At 35.4% G+C, this 20559-nt stretch overlaps 1 protein-coding gene and 1 pseudogene across 2 annotated transcripts in view; one reads left to right on the top strand and one right to left on the bottom strand.

The window, feature by feature from the left end:
- The window catches only part of IMMP2L (inner mitochondrial membrane peptidase subunit 2), a 1033857-nt gene that overhangs the window by 164081 nt on the left and 849217 nt on the right, over window positions 1–20559 (top strand). The gene's annotated exons all lie outside the window — the stretch shown is intronic.
- On the bottom strand, window positions 19248–20128 carry LOC105744455 (dnaJ homolog subfamily C member 8 pseudogene; annotated as a pseudogene).

Below are 20559 nucleotides of genomic sequence, written 5' to 3'. Positions count from 1 at the left end.
TCCAGCAAAATGTTTCATAGTTATACCTAAAATTCAGTATAGTTCATGAAAAAAAAAAGTCAGTGTTATAAACTGGCATAATAAAACTGAGCCTTAGGCTCTGTGTTTGCTTTTATGATATTAAAGAAGCTTTAACCATTTTTCAATCTTTATGATATGTTGGGCTAGATTTAAAATTTAATACTAAATACGAAGAACATACTTTTTTCTTTTTTTTCTTTTTTTTTTTTTTTTGTTGCAGCTTGGGAACATAACATGGAGATTAATAAGCTGAGTAGTAGTAAAAAGCATTTTGCAAGGTTGTCCCCAAATTTACTGACCTGGCACCCCATTTAGGAATGCCCATTTCTGTTTAAGACAGTTTTTTGGTGTGTGTGGCTTAATTAATTTCATCTCAGAGTTATAACTTCAAATTCTCACTTTGCTCTATCTCAAAGTGATAAAGTAGTTTTCTATTTAAATAATAGCAGTCATTATTCTATGTACTAACAAATGAAATGCCATTTTCTAATGAGGTTATTTTTATCCTAGAACATGCTTTTCTTTCATATGTTTGAACGTTCCTCATTTTCTTTTATAATGCATTGTGCAGTCTTAAAAAGTCCCCTAATATTACCTGTCCTAACTGACTTTTTCAAAGTCCCTCAGAACAAATTATTTCATTTGCCTTGTGATCATTTGAAACCACCTATAGGAAATGATTTGAAACAAATCTAATAGTCCCTTGAGTCTGAACCTCTCTGGCCCAACTTAGTCCCTGGGAATTTTTTTAGAGGATTGTTTGAGGTGAAGGTCCAGTGACATCTCTATTTTCAGACTTTAATAGATGAATGATAAGAGAATTCTAAGGTCCTTGCTAGTGAACTCTGTAAAGTGTGCCAGTCTTGGGTGAGCAGTGAAGTAAGGAGTTTGGATCTGAAAGGGAGCCAATGAAAAACTATCATGACATTGAAGTGGTCACTACTGCAATGAGACCAAGAGTTCGGACTTTATAACTAAATCAAAAGATAAGATCAATCTTGACCTACCTCCTTCTTTGTCAGCTTCCAGCCTGGATAAAAAAACTTGCCTTTGTGTAAGTGCATGTATATTTGTTAATATTTTTATTGTTAATTTATAGCTATTTATTAAACACTAAGTTTACTCCTTTTCATTAAAAAAAATCTCATTTAATCCTTACATTAAGCATATGAGATAGTGATATCCACATTTTGCAGATGGTAAAATAAGATAAATTGAAGTAAATTCACATATACTAGAATTTTGCTTGTTTTGTGAGGCAAACCTCTCATGAAAGGAAATAAAACCATCCATATGCCTTAAAAAGAAAAATGTAGAACTTTAAAAATATCTAAGTAGAATTTAGATAATTTAGGTGATTACTTTGATTTTTGTCCTTTGTGCATTTTATATTGAGCTGAGTTGCTATGTAAGAGAGTTTGCACTTTTATTTGCTGCTACTCTAGGAAACCTTTCTAACCCTGGGGTATTTACTCTTGGGATTTCAAGATTGTAGAGCAGTACCTCCCAAAGTGAGTTCCAGGTGAAACTTGTTATGGAAAAATATCCTTAAGAAATAATACAATCAGGGAAGCGGACTTGGCCCAATGTATAGGGTGTGTACCTACCACCTGGGAGGTCCGCGGTTCAAACCCCGGGCCTCCTTGACCTGTGTGGGGCTGGCCCATGCGCAGTGCTGATGCGCTCAAGGAGTGCCCTGCCACGCAGGGGTGTCCCCTGCATAGGGGAGACCCACGTGCAAGGAGTGCGCCCTATACGGAGAGCCACCCAACGCGAAAGAAAGTGCAGCCTGCCCAGGAATGGCACTGTATACACGGAGAAGCTGACAGAGCAAGATGATAAAACAAAAAGAAACATAGATTCCTGGTGCCACTGATAAGGATGGAAGCGGTCACAGAAGAACACACAGCAAATGGACACAGAGAGCAGACAACTGGGGTCGGGGGGAGAAAGGAAAGAAATTAAAAAAAAAAAAGAAATAATACAATCAAATGGGAACATACCTTTAATTATTAAAATGAACAAGTGACACCTAGATTATGTTGTTAACTGAAACAATTACAGAATCATCTGAAAGCAGGATAAATGGTAGTAAAAGCAGGGATTCTAATAAATGTTTATTTTAGGTAGTTTATCATACCAAGGAGCAATTACTCTAAATATTTAATTTATCTTTTATCTATAAAATAAAGTTTATGTATTGTAAGCTTATTTATGCAACTTTTCAACAGCCTGGTATGAGCTTTCCTTTCTCCTCCCTGTACTCTATCTGGCAAATCACAATCATTCTCATGGTCCAAAAAATGCACTGGCTGCCATATTTCTGTAGCACCTAATATATATCACATTGTTTTACAATTGTCTTTCTTTCTTTTTTTTAAAGATTTATTTATTTATTTCTTGCCCCCTCCCCCGACCCAGTTGTCTGTTCTCTCTGTGTCTATTTGCTGCAGTTTTCTTCTTTGTCTGCTTCTGTTGTTGTCAGCGGCATGGGAATCTGTGTTTCTTTTTGTTGCGTCATCTTCTTGTGTCAGCTCTCCGTGTGTGTGGTGCCATTCCTGGGCAGGTTGCACTTTCTTTCGTGCTGGGCGGCTCTCCTTACGGGGTGCACTCCTTGCACGTGGGGCTCCCCTATGCGGAGGACACCCCTGTGTGGCTGGGCACTCCTTGCTTGCATCAGCACTGTGCATGGGCCAGCTGCACATGGGTCAAGGAGGCCCAGGATTTGAACTGCGAACCTCCCATGTGGTAGACAGATGCCCTAACCACTGGGCCAAGTCCGCCCTAAAATACAGTTCTTAATATCATGGTTATTTGATTTATAATTTATTTGATGTGATTTTTGCCTGAGAATATCTTTGCAATACAATGGTGAGAAATTAGGTTATAGGAAGTATGGTTTAAACAAAGTATGAAGTGTATGAAATGAAATATAAATAAAACGGAACTTGCACAAATGGCATTTCGATATTTGGACATTTTAATGTTTATTTATTTATTTATTTATTTAAAGGTTTTATTTATGTATTTATTTCTCTCCCCTTCCCCCCCCCCCACACACTGGTTGTCTGTTCTCTGTGTCTATTTGCTGCATTGTTTTTGTCTGCTTCTGTTGTTGTCAGCGGCACAGGAATCTGTGTTTCTTTTTGTTGCGTCATCTTGTTGTGTCAGCTCTCTGTGTGTGTGGCACCATTCCTGGGCAGGCTGCACTTTCTTTCACACTGGGCAACTCTCCTTACGGGGCACACTTCTTGCATGTGGGGCTCCCCTACACGGGGAACACCCCTGAGTGGCACGGCACTCCTTGCATGCATCAGCACTGCATATGGGCCAGCTCCACACGGGTCAAGGGGGCCCAGGGTTTGAACCACGGACCTCCCATGTGGTAGACTGACACCCTAACCACTGGGCCAAGTCCACTGCCCGATTTTAATATTTATATTATGTGTGTATTTTTATCACACATAAAGATGGTTTTACAAATGTGGGTATATTCTCTTAAATGTAATTAGATGACTGAAATTTGTTTTGTTTTTATTTTCTTAAATGCACTGGTATTGTCAGGCTGGTATTTGGTCCAATACATTGTTTACACAAAGGAAAATCCTTGGTCATTCGAATAATGATCACTGTAATTGTATTAAGAACATCACTGGCATTAGCAACACAAAGCTCAAAAGCACTCATTGTAATCTAATTACCAAGAATGGTCTTTTTATTAGTGCTAGTGAGATATAAGATTTTTTTGTACTAAAGATTGAGAGATAATAGAAAAGATCCATAGTGAATTGAAGGGATGTATTTAAAATTAACTCTTTTTAAAACCTGGAATTCAATAACAATATCGTGATTGGATTTTTGAATGTTGTAATTCATGTAGAATAAAGAGGTTGCCAATTAGCAAATATATATTTTAATCAGATATAATTCCTTAAGGACAAATCAAAGTTTTTTTGGGGGCCTGACAGACAATTTGGGGAGAGTCCTTCTTAAGAAAAAAGCTCAAAATTACAAATACAAAGTTAAGTACAAAAGTCAGTATTTATTTAGAATGTGAAAAGAAATCACAATGGATTACAAATTTAAAAAAAGATGGCTGGTGACATAATCCTCACAACAATTAGAAAACTAATATTTTAAAATATTGATAACACCTTTAAAGTACCTTTCTCTACATCTAGAGAATGTATAGTCTTTGATCACCTCTTCATGTGACAATGCTTTTATAAGACAGTTTTCTAGAGAGAAATTAGAAAGATAAGTTTTTCCTCTAACATGGTTAATAACAATTTGTTTTTATTATTGATAATTGAGGTACAAAAAGCATACAACTTCACTTATAGATAAAAGCAGCATTTGTAGAACTGCTGCAGGTTTGTAGTCTACATAAATAGAGCTTCTGAGTTCTATTTCATGTGAGTCCTATCAAGAAAAGAAAAATATATAAATTATGAATTTATAGTTGTGTATAATTATCAAAGAAAAGTACAATTTATACTTTTTATAAATTATACATTTATAATTGTATTAATGAATTATTAACTATATTCTTCATAGGTGAAGACTTCCAGTTTGACTAGACATTGATTGAAAACTGAATTATCAGTTTATAATATTTCCTGTCTCGTGATTGGAAGTATTTCATCATATAAGTTTCTGATTGTGTACATGTCAGACTTTACTTCTCTTCCATTCACTACATACCTCTAGTTTTAGATGCTATGGGACACATTCACTTCTCAATAGACCTCTGGCTCTGCACTGTCATATCATGACTCTACATGAGTCAGTGCAGTGAGAAAAAGGCATATTCCCAGAAGCCACTCCTATACTGGAAATGACAGAATAATTGACTACTCATGGAAGTGACTGAGAATCACATAAATATATCCCACAAAATCCAAACCAAATTTACCACCAATTCAACTTCCCCTTTGGTAGATCCCCACGTTGCCTGCAGTGACTCCCACCATCCAACACAAGAACATTCTGAAAGAGAAGTAGAGTAGAAAGAGAAAGATATTTTTATGGTTAGAATATCTCCTTTTCCAAATTTCACTAAAGTATATAATTATGTAAACTCTTGGCTAAGACCCTTCCCAGGTCATTACAAATGAGGAGCCCTGAAGCTTAATTTTCATAATGAGCCCCATGGTAGATTTCTTTCTGTTAAACATGTGTTAAATGGAAATGTTCTCTGTCTGCATTGTTCAATATGATAGCTACTAACCACATGTGGCTATTGAGCACCTGATATGTGGTTTGTATGACTGAGGAACTGAATCTTAAGTTTTATGCAATTTTATTTAAAGTTAAATAACCATGAGTGATTAATGGCTATTCTATTTTACAGTACAAGCCTACCATCTAATTTATTAATATTTTATGTAAAATTAGAGCTCATTTAATTCTATTAAAAACTCTATATTGTACTATATTCTACTTAACTTTTGATGTCATTTTGTCATTACTCTTAATTGTGACTTAAATTCTGAATTGCATATGATACATTTATTGCCTACTGAACAAAGTGTTGCTCTTCTCATAAGTCTGGACAATTGTTATACTGGCAGACATATCTATGTTAAATGGAAAGATACCTGAAAGTGTTTCTTCTGGTTGGAATATTTTGACTGTCTTGCTAGAATATAATTTTGATTGAAAAAAAAAAATCTTCAGGAATTAAAATGTGTGTTTTCAAATCAGGGTTAAAAGTTTTTGCCTGAAGCACTATCTTTTATTTTTCTCTTAGTAAATTTAATGAGGCATTTCCAAAGACAAAGGGAGAAGTGGAATATTTGGTTTGACATGTTTAAAATTTTACTTGACTGGTTAGTTTGCTAAACCTTGTGGTCTGAACTGGATTATCAAAATTCAGTTTAAATCTCTCTCTCTTGCTTTGACATGTCATTTGCTAGCAATCCATGAATATTTAATTGGCATAAAAAAGGGAAAGCATGCATATTGCTTAGTACAGTTATGTAAACTGCCCTATGCCATATCACTACATGTAATTTTCTGAAAGACTTCGTAAATTTTATTCATATATGCCTAACAGAGGAGAACATTTTCATTAACGTTAATGCAGTGAAGTTTTTCTCTTTGTACTTTTTTGTTATAAAGTCTTGTATGTGTGTGTGTGTTTAAAATTTTATCATTTGGTGAAAATTTGCAAAATCCTAAGTAGCATTTTAAAAATTGATTCCTAATGGTTTTTTTTTACACTTTGTTCTCAGTCGTGCATTTTAAAAAATCGGCTGGGGTTGTATCATATATGCTAGTTGTACTTTGGCTTTTCAAAATGTCAAATGCCAGCTATATGCAAAATAAAATATTTTATATTTTCATGATTATGAAGGTCAACCAATTTTTCAGAATGCACAAAAACCCCACATCTCGTCTTTTAGCTTAATTTGCTGACTTTGGTGGTTTGTCACCTTAAGGGTATCTTAGTTTTCTATTGATGCGTAAAAAAATACCACATACTTCATGGTTATAAAATACTTAATTTAATTACCTCATAGTTTCCATGACTATGGAAGTCAGAAGTCTGGGCTTGGGATAGTTGGATTCTCTGCTAGAGATTTAAGAGGCTGAAATCAAGGTATCACCTGAGGCATGGGGTTCTCTTCAATGCTCATGTGGTTACTGGCATAATTAAGTTCCTTGGGGATGTATAACTGAGGATTCCGCTCCCCCCCCCCTTTTTTTTTCCCTAGCTCTTGGTTGGAGACTGCTCTCAGTCCCTGGAGGCCACTCGTGGGTCTTGCCACAGGAGAATCTTTCACAGGCTTTTCATCTCTTTCTTAAGGAAGGGCCCAGTCCCTTTTAAGGGCTTACCTGTTTAGCCGAGAACACTCTCCCCTTTGGTAAACTCAAAGGCAACTATTTTGGGATCTTAATTACATCTGTAATAGCCCTTCACCTTTTTCATATAGTGTAATCTAATACCAAAAGTGAAATCCATGGTATTTACCACCATAAATACCATCATATTTACTGTAGGAGAAGGGATTATGCAGGGTGTGTATACTAGGGGGCAGGGATCTTGCAGGGCATCTTAAAAATTCTTCCTACCACACAGATAGTACGTGAACTTTTTACTTCAGTTCTTATGTAGTTCATTAGTAGATTTTTACATTGACTTTTATTTTATTTTATTATTTATTTCTCTCCCCTTCCCTTCCCTGCTTTCTCCCCCAGTTGTCTGCTCTCTGTGTCTGTTCACTGTGTGTTCTTCTGTGTCCGCCTGTGTTCTTGTGAGCAGCACCGGGAATCTGTGTCTCTTTTTGTTGCATCATCTTGCTGCATCAGCTCTCTGTGTGTGCGGTGCCACTCATGGGCAGGCTGTACTTTTTTCGTGCTAGGCAGCTCTCCTTATGGGGCGTATTCCTTGTGTGTGGGGCTCCCGTATTCGGGGGACACCCCTGTGTGGCACAGGACTCCTTGCGCTCATCAGCACTGCACATGGACCAACTCATCACATGTGTCAGGAGGCCCTGGGTTTGAACCCTGGACCTCCCATGTGGTAGGCAGATGCTCTATCAGTTTAGCCAAATACACTTCCCTGACTTTGTATATATTGATACATATGAATATTTTAAATAAATCCTTACTATTCCAAGACTCTGCTTACTTATTCTTCATAATATGTGGTAGATATTATTATTATTCCCACTTTACAGATAAGAAATTTTAGGCACAGAGAGAATAAGATCTTAAATAAGGTCAGAAAGCAATTAAGTGGCATTGCCACAAATTAAACCCAGAAAATGCAGTTCTAGTCTGTGCGCTTGTCACTATGTTCTTATGGCTTCTTTATTATTAGGTTGGTGCAAAAAGAATTGCAGTTTTGTATGTGAATTTTAAATCATTATTAAAATGATTTAAGACAAATAATAAATATTATTTATTAATCAAAATAGGAACATCTTTATTAATCAAAATAGGAACCATTATAATCAATACATTTTTGCTAATGAGAAATAAATTTATTCATTCCTGTAGTGTAAAAATCTGTGCTTCAGAATTAAATGAACTCTTGGAAAACATTTTTTGCATCCTGCTGTTTGTGGAAGCGTTTTCCCTGCAAAAAGTTGTTGAGATGCTTGGAGAAGTGGTAGTTGGTTGGCGAGAGGTCAGGTGAATTCGGCAGAGGAGGCAAAACTTCCTAGCCAAATTCGTTCAGCTTTGAAGCATTGGTTGTGCGTCGTTCAGGCGTGTCATGGAGAAGAATTTGTCCCTTTCTGTTTACCAATGCCAGTTCCGGTTATTGCAATTTTTGGTGCATCTCATTGATTTCCTGAGTATACTTCTCAGATGTAATGGTTTTGCTGGAATTCAGGAAGCTGTAGATGATCAGATCAGCAACAGACCACCAAACAGTGACCATAACTTTTTTGGGGGGCAAGTTTTGACTTTGGGAAGTACTTTGGAACTTCTTCTTGGTCCAGCCACTGAGCTGGTTGTTGCCAGTTGTATAAAATCCATTTTTCATCACACGTCACAGTCTGATTGAGAAAGGGTTCATTGTTTTTGTGTAGAATACCAGAAGATGACACTTCAAAGAAACGACAATTTTTTTGATTTTTGATCAGCTCATGAGGCACCCATTTATCGAGCTTTTTCACCTCCCCATTTTGCTTCAAATGCTTAATGACCATAGAAGGTCGATGTTGAGGTCTTTGACTATTTCTCGTATGGTTTAAGGGGATCAGCTTTGATGATTGCTCTCAATTGGTCGTTCCCAACTTCCAGTGGCTGGCCACTACACTCCTCATCTTCAAGGCCCTTATCTCCTTTGCAAAACTTCTTGAACCACCACTGCACTGTACATTCATTAGCAGTTCTTGGCCAAATGAGTTGTTGATGTTGTGAGTTGTCTTCCCTGCTTTATGACCCATTTTGAACGCAAATAAGAAAATCGCTAGAATTTGCTTTATCTAACACATTTCCATTGTCTAAAATAAATAAAAAAAAACAGCAAATAATAAGTCATTAGCAAAAAATATAAAGTGAAAAATGCACATTACAATGATGTATAACATAACCTCATCTATTTATGAATGTATGCCAATATCAAATGGCAAATTTCAATAGGGCAAGACCGCAATTACTTTTGCACCAACCTAAATAAGTTTAGTTTGACTAGTTACATTGAGTTTTGCAAATGACAGTAAAAATATCCAGGCAAATCTTTCAACACTTGTAGATGTAAAATGCATTGCTTGACAGGAACATATATACTTACATAATTTTACTTAGAAGAGACCCAATTTTTTGGATTTCTTGGTCTGATTGTATCATGAATGAGATATCCTTACCTTTTTTCTGATTTTAGCTTTATAATCACATTTTCCTAGAATGTAATTTACTTCATTTTCATTTCTAAACATACCATCTTGATGATGTAGTCCATAGGAAAAGAAATGCTTGATGACAAGTTGAAAACCATAGACTGACCATTATCTTGAAGGTGATGGGCAGCCTCTAAATCTCTAAAGAAAAATGGCAACCACTTATTTCAATTTGATATCTGTTTTGCCCTATATGATATAGTTCTAAGTGTGAATTCCAATTTTCATTGATAAATAGCCTGAAATTAAAATGAGTGAAAAGGAAAGATAGGCTCATTTCTGTTTAGATGGCTATATATTTTGAACTGTATTGGATATATTTTAGAAATTAGCAATATTTAGCTACCTTCCTTTTTGCAGTATTTTGCAGAGAATAGCTGTGTCCTGTAATTTATAGCATTTCTCTCTTAAAACAAACTCCTTCTCTAAGGAACAGCAAAAGTTTATATTTTTTTAAAACAAATGGTTTTTTAACGTATTATTGTACTTTCTTGATTGTTACCATTGTGTTATATTTTGGAGTGACTCACAGAGGTCTTCTTTCAAGTGGCATTTAAGGGTAGAGAGTAAACTTAAGTAAATAATATAATTTTATTTAGTCTTTTCTCCCTTTTTCCTGGTGTGTATGTGTTTGAGTGGTTGCTGTACACCTGAATGCTGAAATACTGACTTAGGTTTTTCTTGGGAGCAAGCTTTATGTCAATGTATGTTTTATTGTTAGGTATTTCAAAGAATTCTTTATATACAGACCAAAAGCTTATTTAATCAAAGTTATACCAACCTATTCATAAGAACCAGTCACATGTTTCACAGAGGTGAAGATACCCTTACCTGTCTAAATTTTTTTTGTGTACAAGTTGGTGATTTCATTTACAAAATTGGCAATATGTACAACTTCTTTTAAAAATGGATTGGGACCCCAAAATGAACATATTTTGTTGCAATGGCTCTTATCAGAACACATTTTAAATTTATGAGTGTTACTCATGGTTATATGTTACCCAGGAGGAGTATTAAATGTGTGAATGGTTATATAGATCTGGAAATTTTTAGCTATGGGTGGATAACCATATTAAATGATAAATTTATTGTTGATGCATTTCTTTCTAGGAGTACATATATTCTCTAAAAGAATTAAGGGTAGAAGTTAATTTTCTGTTACAAAATTGTTTCTTCATCCTTAAATGAATGTCTTAAATATACATTTTACTAACTTGTAGAAACAATACAGAAAGAAATCGTCTACTTATTAGTTTGGAACATAGGTTAATTACAAGGTTTCCTAATGAAAATACTGGAGGAAATATTTAGGGGAAGATATTTCCACATAAAAGCAATTTAACTGACAGGTTTGTCAGCACTTAAAAACATTTGTTTACATTTATAAATGGCACATTTTTGAGCACCATTTTTATTCTAGCTTTGCGTCAGTTTATCATTTAGATAGAAAGTGCTGTTGTGGGCTTTTCCATCTTAGCTTACAAAGTATTGAAGATGAAGATGGGTTTAGTTATACTTCTTGCTTCCTCGACAGACTGGGTATTGTGTTTTATTAGACTGTTTAAAAAACACTGTTGTGAAATATTACAGGCTCACTGATCACTTATATGAGCTGACTTAGTTTTCTTTAATATTAACTGTGTACATGGTGGTTCATTTATAAGCTCTTTTATCTAGGGCTATCTCAAAATTTGAGTGTTTTACTGGGAGATGCACAAGAAGTTAGTGCCCCCAAGTTTTCCATTTATATTGGTTCACTGCTGTGTGAAATTTATAACTAAATGTTCATACTAAAAAGATAAAACATACTGTCATATAATTTTGTCCTGTTGTGCTTTTCAGTTATGAGAACAATGATATGCCTGCAGTTTTGTGACATGCTGCAGTAGAAAAGCCTTTATTATAGAGTGTGTGACTGTACGTGTTTTTGTTTATGCATGGCTCTTGCAGAATAAAGTTCTGTTTTGCATATATCATAGTGCTATTTCTGTATCTGTGCCTGAACACATTGGCCCACTTGATTAGATCATAGGTACTTTTTGTATCTGTATATAATAATTAAGTCTTTCAGTGAATATGCACTAGTTATGAACCAAACTGTCTTGAAATGTATGTTTTATATGTATATATCTGGTTTCAGTGGCTAGTAGAGATAATCGGAAGTGTTACAGCTTGATACTTATTGGCCAATATTAAACATGTTACTTGTGTTGAATTTATTATGCCATGGTTATACCTATATGATATTGCCTTCCTATTTTGCTGCGAATACAAGTAAATATGTTACTTACTTAGTATTTAAAGGTAGGATAACTTAATTTTCCAAGTTATTATATTATATTATATTCTTAATTTTTAAAAATATTCTGTGATCTTGAGCAAGGTACTTAATTTCTCTATGCCTCAGTTATTTCATCTCTGAAATGGGGATAAAATAGTTCCAGCATCTAGGATTGTGGTAAAGATGAAATGAGTTAATATGTATAAAGCACTTAGAAGAATTTCTGATCCTAATAAGCTATCAGTGAGTATTAGCTATCATTATCATTATCATCACTTTAGCTATGTGGAGAACCACATAGCCAGTGATCCGTAAAATTGAGCCTTGTTAAGTGAGAATTCAATGATTTATAGTAAATTTACAAAATTATGTAGCCAACACCACAATTCAATTTAAGATCCTTTCCATCACCCAAAAAATATCTCATGTGCCTATTTTGCAGCCATTCCCCATTCCCCCAGTCCCACTCAACGATGGATCTATTTACTATCTCTATACATTAGTCCTTTCTGGACATTTCATTTAATTTGAATCATATAGTATATGGTCTTTTGTTTCTGGCTCCTTTCACTGAGCATCATGTTTCTGAGGTTCATCCATGTTGTACCAAATAACAGTATTTCATTCATTTTTATTGCTGAATAATACTCCTTGCAGGGATGTACCACATTTTATTAATCCAGTCACCATTCGATAGATATCTGAATAGTTTCCAGTTTTGGGATGTTATGAATAATGCTTCTATATACATTCTTTTACAAGTCTTTCTGTAGACTTGTAGAAGAATATAAATTTTGATTTCTACCACTTGTTTTCATTTTTCTTGGGTAGTTTCCTAAGTGTGGGATTGGTGAGTTTTATGGTAAATTTACGTTTAACCTATTAAGAAACTGGCAAATTGTTTTCCAAAGGAGCTGTACCATTTTGCCTCATTTTTGTGGGGAGAAGTATATCTCATTAAGGTTCTCCCACGCCCCTCGAGGTGCATCCTGCCTGGGATATCCTTAAGGTTTTAATTTCCCTAATGAACATTATCCAAGGTTATGGCCCCTCTCTGAGGGTACCCTCATAATGCATGCGTGTGTGAGCCTCAAGCAGGATAATTCTTAAGTGCCACTCCAACTCCAGAGGTTCTTGTGGCATTGACTGGAGCCTCTGTTACAACTGCACTGCAGTTCACCTTCTCCCTCTGCCGGTCCTGCTTCCTGCATTCCCTTCCAGATGTCATTCCTGGAAGCATTCCCCAATAAAACTCTTGCATGCAAATCGCAGAGCGTTAGTCTGTTTCAGGGAATCTACCTACAGCAGGAATATAGAGTTGGTAGGATTCAATAATTTAAATAGGGTGATTAAGGAGGGCCTTTGGTGTGAAGGAATATTGGAGTAGAGACCTGAATAAAATGAGGAAATTCAGTCAGATATCTGGGGAGAGCTTTTTCCAGATAGAATAGTAAAAGTGTAGATCCTAGGCAGGACCATGTGATATGTGTGAGGGACAGTAGGAATGCCTGTGTAGAAAGACTATGTGGTCAGTGAGAGGGAGAAGGGAGGAGATAACAAGGGGCCAGATCACACAGGGCTGTGAAGGCTATACCCTCTACGACCTTTGAAGTATTTTAAACAATAGTAGTTCTTGAGCACTCTGAGAGTCTGTGGAAATAGAATGCGAAGTGGAACAGAATTAAGGAGCCGGTCAAGAGGCTACTGTAATAATCCAGTGAGAAATGATTGTGGCATGAACTAGAGTGGTAGCATTGGGGCAGATGAGAAGTGGCCAGATTCTGGATATATTTTGAGGATTAAAGTTTTTGACGGTTGGGATATAGAGGGAGAGAGAAAGAGAGGCATTGAGGATCATTCTAAAGTTTTTGGCCTAAGCAATTTTATGAATTGCTGAGATGAAGCAATTCTATGAATGGAGATACTTGTACTGAGGTGAAGGTGGTAGAAATCTAAATTTCAGATTTAGATAATTTAAAATAGCATACCTATTTTACATACAAGAATGCATGTGACCCAGGAAGTTGGAAGGCAAGTCTGGGTCAGGATTGTAGATAGAAGTTTGGTAGTTATCAGAATACAGATTATATTTAAGGCTGTGATTCTGAGTGAAATCACCTAGACTAGGGTTGGCAAAAGTTTTCTGTTGGAAAGGATCAGTTGAACCTATTGGAACTACTCACTTCTGCCCTTGTATTGCAAAAGGAACATAGACAATATGTCAATAAATGGGCATGACTGTGTTTCAGTAAAACTTTATTTAAATAAATAGGTGGCAGACTAGATTTGGACCAAAGACTGTAGTTTGTCAATCCCTGACCTAGAGAGTGAGTAGAGAAAGGAGAAGATATCTGAAGTCTGAATGCTAGATGGGCCTCAGTCACATAGAGATCGCTTAGAGTCAGAAATATGGGAAAATCCAGCAAGAGAGTGGAGAAGGACCAGCTAGAGGTATAGGAAGGAAACTCATAGAATGTGGCTAGGTTACAATTTATATTTATCCTCATTTCACATATGTTTTTAATTGGACAAATAATTCATGTAAAAATCCAAATTTGTAATAGTCTAATCTCATTTGGTCTTACACATGCTATTTCTCTGACAGTATACTTCAGTAGCCATCTCTAGATTTTATGATGTAAATGCTCAGAATTTGCGGAGCGGGTATAGTTCAGTGCTTGGGTGCCTACTCGCATGTATGAGGTCCTGGGTTCAGTGCTCAATACCTCCTAAATAAAAAATTAAAAAATGCTCAAAGTTCTTCATACATTGAGTATGAAGTTCTAATCATAATTTTTGTATGTTTTACATGTGCTTTTATCTTTTCTTATAATCTAATGCATGGGGTTATTTGTTAGGATGGTGTAAGTAGAACATTCTGTTTCTGAATTTTCATCTGGTTTCTGCTGGAGAAATCTACATACTAAGAAGAGAGTTTGGAGATAATAGGTAGATCCTTTAAATTCAAGCATTTCCATTTCTTGAGACCTTTTAAATCTTAGTAAAAGAATGCTGTTGCACATTTTCTGTTAAGTAGCTGAAAATAAACTGTGTAAGCACATGTGAAACTCACTAAACTATAGCTGGTAAAAGTTAGAAATTTCGTAGACTTTTTGTGTCTTTGGTCAGAAAGATGACTCGATTAGATTACTAGAAATCTTGTTAAACTTTGAATTGTAGTTCTTGCAAGCTGTACCTGCCGTAATTTTTTTTTTCTGTCATCACTATAAGCAAAAGATGCATGGTGTAATGGGAATTAAGCAACTACTTTATATAAAAAGTTTATTTTTGTTGCTTTTTTGACATTCAAACGTCAAAAGTCATTCTGAAATTTTTGTATTGCTTACTGATAGACATTATGTGTAAAGAACTCACATTATTGTAGGTCACTGAATTAACTTAAGAAATGTCAATTGACATCATTCCTTTAGGGAATTGTGGGCAAATTGTTACCTTTGTGAAGTGTGAAACTTTATAATGAATTTTAGTTTTAGTGTGAGGGGAACTTAAGAATGATGTCTTCTACAAATTTAAATTTTTTTCAAATGGATCAAAAGTGTGTATAGATTTTATTTCTGCCTCTCGTCCTAAGATAGTTAAGTGCTTGAGTTTCTCGCAGACTGTTACATGTAATTGCTTATTCCTGAATGGAAAAGGGGAGTTCTAAAAAGCATTAAACAATCTTCAGAGTTGTATTCAAAAGTTACTTTTTATTTGTGGGAGACGATGGTCAGAATTAGTATTCTTATGTGTCTGTTAAGTTTAAATGCATTTATATATTGTCAAAATATAATTTGTACTAAATGAGGTCATTAAGAAATAAAATTTTTCATTGGCATTACAGTATCAGTTGGGTAAAACCCTTTTTGCTAAAAGGCTCTCAGTAATTTTACTGAATACCAGCTCTTTCTGGTGATAATTTTTAATTATATCAAATTGAACTTGACTCCTTGGGATGACTGTCTTCTCAAATGAATTTATGTTCTTTGTACTCTAAAATACTTTAGAAAATAGATTGATTAGTATGAATTTATGTGACCATTTATTTTCTATCCAACTGGATAAAGTATTGTATGTTAGGGTAGTGTTAAATATGATGAATAGGTCAGGCCTTCATGATAGATCTACTTGTATGTTTTGCTGTCAATTCATATTAGTTGATTAGTATATGTGTTTGGGGTTGTTCTAAGTGTGTCCCAATACATATAGATGAAAGAAGAACAATAACAAACCTGAACCCTTCAGGTTCAAACTTCTATGGAAGTCCTGTATTTTATGTTTGATTGTTCTGTAAACCCACAACTTCTTTAATAAAGAAAAAATAAAATTATAAAAAGGTTTGAAAAAAATAAAATGGACAACTTTAGTCAGTGGCTTACTAATTGCCATCTTACCTCCTCAATCTATCACTATTATTAAAATTGATGCTCATAGCAAAAAACCAGCCAAACCAAACAACACAAACCAGGACCAGAATATCAAGGTTCTAGCAGATTTTCATGCAAAGACAGCTGCACCTGAACTACCCTCAGATCTACTCACCCAGTTTCTTCCTTTAGACATGCCATTTCCTAATTTTAATCAAATATAACCAAAGACCTAAAGGTGAATCAAGAAAGGGCTCCTATGGCCAAAAACCAAACCTGGCTCAATACAGGATGTGTTTTTAAACCTAACAAATTTTTTTTTTTTGGTATAGCAAGGATGGTATTTCCTGAATCTTTAAAGAATCCAGTTCTTCTCTGTTACCTCCTTCTCTCACCATAATGCCAACTATTAGCTCAGATTTTTATTAAAGAATTACTGATGGGGAAATTTACAATAAATACATCATCTGTCAACATCATAACCCAGGGAAAACAATCCAGTTGCTAGAGGTTAATTTTGCCCAAATATTACCTAACATCTAACTAAGATGACAGTTCTATGTTCCAAATTCAAGCTACTTTTAAAATCAAAGGATCCCAAATTTAACATATACAGGAAGGGATACTGGCATCTACTCTTTTAGGACCCTCTTCAGAATAAGCACTTTACAATCTGGAAAGTTAGGAGTTTTGGGCTTTGGGCTTAACCTAAAAGTATGTGAGTTTTAATTAGTTACTTACCTTTTTGTTCTCTTTTCCATTATCTGTAATTGAAGTTTTTAGACTAGATTATTTATTGATCATTATCTTTAGGCAGTATATATATATTTGAGTACCTATATTCATCAATTGATAACCAAGTTGGAGATATGATTCTTCTGTATGAAAACAGCTCATACTACTTTGAAACAGCATATGTTTAATTGCCAGAATGAATATTATATACAATAAAGAAGAAAATAGTATAGATTTTTATGATGCAGGGGGACTTTGTGGAAGAAATGGTGCTTGAGTTGATCTGGAAAAAATTTGAGTAGGAGGGAGAGGATTTGCTGCATGATAACCATAGAAAGTATAAATGTAAATAGACAAACAAAAATAATGTATTTGTGGAACACAAGGGCTCTGTGGCTGAAATGGAAAATTCCTCTTGGGAAGGTACTAGGAAACAGGTTGGATAAATAGATATGGGGGTGGGTGGGTGGATATTGAATGTGACATTTAGGAGTTTCAATTTGGTTTTGTAGTAAGTGGAACCTTTTAAGGTTGTTGAGCAAATAAAATGATAAAAGCAACTTATGGAAAAAGATGATTCCATTTCATTATAAGCATAATCTATAGATATGAATAAGAGAACTTGATGTCAGCCACCAGGAATACCAGCTGAGATGCATTGCAGAAAGATCTTTTCACAACCAAGCATTTGTTTTATTTTGTTTTAAATACATAAAGCATTTACAGGGTGAATTAATGAAGCTTGACCTCTAGCGTTATTATTTTTTTAAAGCCATGAATATTTAATATGGGAGACAGCCTCCCAGAGAACATTATTCCTGGATTTTGTTTGCTAATTTAGTGTTTGGCTCTATGGTTAGAGTATTGAAGGCTTTACATATATGTTGCTTTAATAATAAATCTGTAGTCTTCTTAATTCCATTGTTTAATAACATCTCAAGTTATTCCTTCCCCTAACCTTGTATGTAGTTAACCAGTCCATAGTTTATAGATTGAATTGCTCTGTGTGATCATACTTACTTGACATTTTTTCATTCAGTGTTCAGGGATATTTGAGGAACCTCTTGATAGCAAGCAATAGACCACTACTACTCAGAGCTCATACATATATATATATTATTATTATTTTTCCTTTCAGAAATGCTATAAGAAAGAAGCATAGTCTACAGTATACTTTTGGAAAATACATGGTTGGATAATTTTGTCTTATTAATTGCTCAAAGAAATATATAAAAATTTAGACGGGTATTAAAACTACGGTTTCAATCTTCTCTACTTAACTATATGTTTCTTTTAATGCTAAAATTATATTATGCCACTTCAGAATTGGTTTATTTTAATTTAAATAACCATTTCAGGGAGCTGAGGTGATGCAAGAGAGTAATTGTCTCTCTCCCACTATGGAAGGTCCCAGGATTGGTTCCTGGAGCCACATAATGAGAATACAACAGACACAGAAGAACACACAGCGAATGGACACAGCAAATGGAACGGTAGCGGGGAGGGGTGAGAAATAAATAAAACATTTAAAAAATCTTAAAAAATAAAAATAAAAACATGTAACATGTCCTAAAGGTCCTTTAAAAAAAAAAAAAGTACTATTTCATTTGGCTTTGTGTTGGTTGAGCACAGGTCTCTGTCTTACACAATGTACACTACTTAAAAATGATAACTTAAAATCAATTAAAATAGGTTTTAATTGTCTTTTTCCCCCAAAATGCTTAGCACAGTTTGGCATATTGTCCTCGATATTTATATATCCATAGTCACTAGGAAATTGGAATTGTGATATACTTTAAAGGCTTCATTTTAACTCATGTTATACCTTGGTAGATTTCATTCAGGCTAAGTTTTGAAGGTATCTCGACAAGCTATTCAAGCTTTTTTTTGTTTTTGTTTTTGTTTTTGGGTATAAAAATTTATTACACATACAGAATATTACCACTAACGAATGCAGACAGCCGAGCACACAGTGGTACTTGACAGAGAACGGCTAGCTCTTTGGAAAGTGAACAGGTCTGGGTAGCTCAGAGCCTCATGCCACACTGATTGGTCAGTCAGACAGGAGGGTATATGCCAAGCAGCAAAGGGTGTCAGGGCATCGAGCAATTGCTCTGCCTGCCTGCGCTGCCTTCCCTATCTGATCTGGGGCTTTGAAGGATGCCACGCCCAGAAGCAAGCAACTTAGGAAAGGGGCTTCCTAAGGTGGGCCAGGCTTGTCTCTGAAGTCATTGCAACACCATTTTAAGCAACATATTTAATTAGATGATTTCCACAAAGTATATATGAAGTTTCTAACCATCACAATTCAGTGAAGTACAAAACATTAAGTTACAGGCTGTGGGAACAGAGGGCAGCACCAATAATGGCACCTTCCAATCCTGGTTGCTTTGGGGGTAGGAAGTGGGGAAGGTTGTTTTTTTTTTTAACTAAGCCCCTCAATTCAATGTACAAAAGGATTACTCTGATCGATAGTAAATTGTATTGAAAACAAAATGGACTAAAAAGCAAATACTACTCTATGTTGGGGTGGACGCAGGAGGAAAGAATGAGTCCTTCAAAGCAGGAGGGGAGGCAGTCAGGGGAAGGTTCTGCGGCTGTGACCCCAAGTGGTCACTCACGCTGCTCCATTTTTACTTTTGGTGGTCTCAGCAAGGTCTGATTTTTCTTCTCTTTCTTCCCCTTTGTGTTTGCTTGGAAGTTTCACCAGCTGTCCACACGTCCATCTGGACTTTCCTCAAAGTTTTTCTGCCACTTCCTTTCTTGTTTGGCTTTTTCTTGAGCTTCAATCTCTTCTTCTCTTTGTCGTTTCCTTTCATGCATCTCTTTGGCTTCTCTTTCTTTCCTTTTAATTTTCAGTTCAGCAAAGAGTTTCATAGTCTGTTTGTATACTGCTTGTTTGAACAGCTCAGGATCATCCTCTTCCACATTCGTAGATTTCTCTTCCTTCTTTAATTGCTTTTTCCACTCTTTCACAGTGTGTTCCACGTATTCTTTTCTTGCCTGAATTACATCCAGGTCCCTCTTGTTTTGTTCCTGATCCAGTAGCAACTTGTAAGCTTTGTCCACAGCTTCAAAAGCCTTCTGAGCTCTGTCAGCATCATCTTGATTTTTGTCAGGATGAACCAATATGGATAACTGCCGAAACCTCTTTTTTTGTTTCCTCATCTGTCACTTCAGGATCTATTTGAAGAACCTGAAATGGATTCAAATTGAAGTAAGAGGAACCAGGACGGGTCAATCTTTCAATCTGATTTTTGGATGTTAGAACCGAATCTCGCTTCTCTATTTGTTTTACCTAACTATAAAAGATCATAAACGCTTCCTCCGTGCCACCTCCACCACCTGAAGCCCCGCTCTTTCCTGAAGTCGCCGTTTCTCCTGCCTAGCCACCACGTGACCCTTTGCTATTCAATCTTAACCACATTTTATTAAATCCTTAAAAAATAGAAGCAAATCTATTTAGTCCAAAGAGACATTATTACAAAAATGTATGGAAATATTTTAAAAATCCAGACTAGAGCAAGGAAAAGGTAGAAAAACAAACAAACAAGCAAAAAATCCAAAACACTTCTTTTCATGTTAGAATATATTTGAAAAGGGCTTAACAGTATAAACCTTTTTTTTTTGGTGTCGCTCTTAAAAATCATGTGTCCCTTCCGTTGGTGATCATTATGGAAACAAGAGAGGTTGTAAAATATAGAATGACGTTTATTACCTTTACTTCAGAGGTATTTAATTTTAGAGTAGAGGTATAGTCATATCTCATGGCATGTACTTTTCCAGAGAGCAATCTATG

The sequence above is a fragment of the Dasypus novemcinctus genome, chromosome 5 (genome assembly GCF_030445035.2).
Source record: "Dasypus novemcinctus isolate mDasNov1 chromosome 5, mDasNov1.1.hap2, whole genome shotgun sequence".
NCBI lineage: Eukaryota > Metazoa > Chordata > Mammalia > Cingulata > Dasypodidae > Dasypus > Dasypus novemcinctus.
This window is presented reverse-complemented; position numbering and strand designations above follow the sequence as displayed.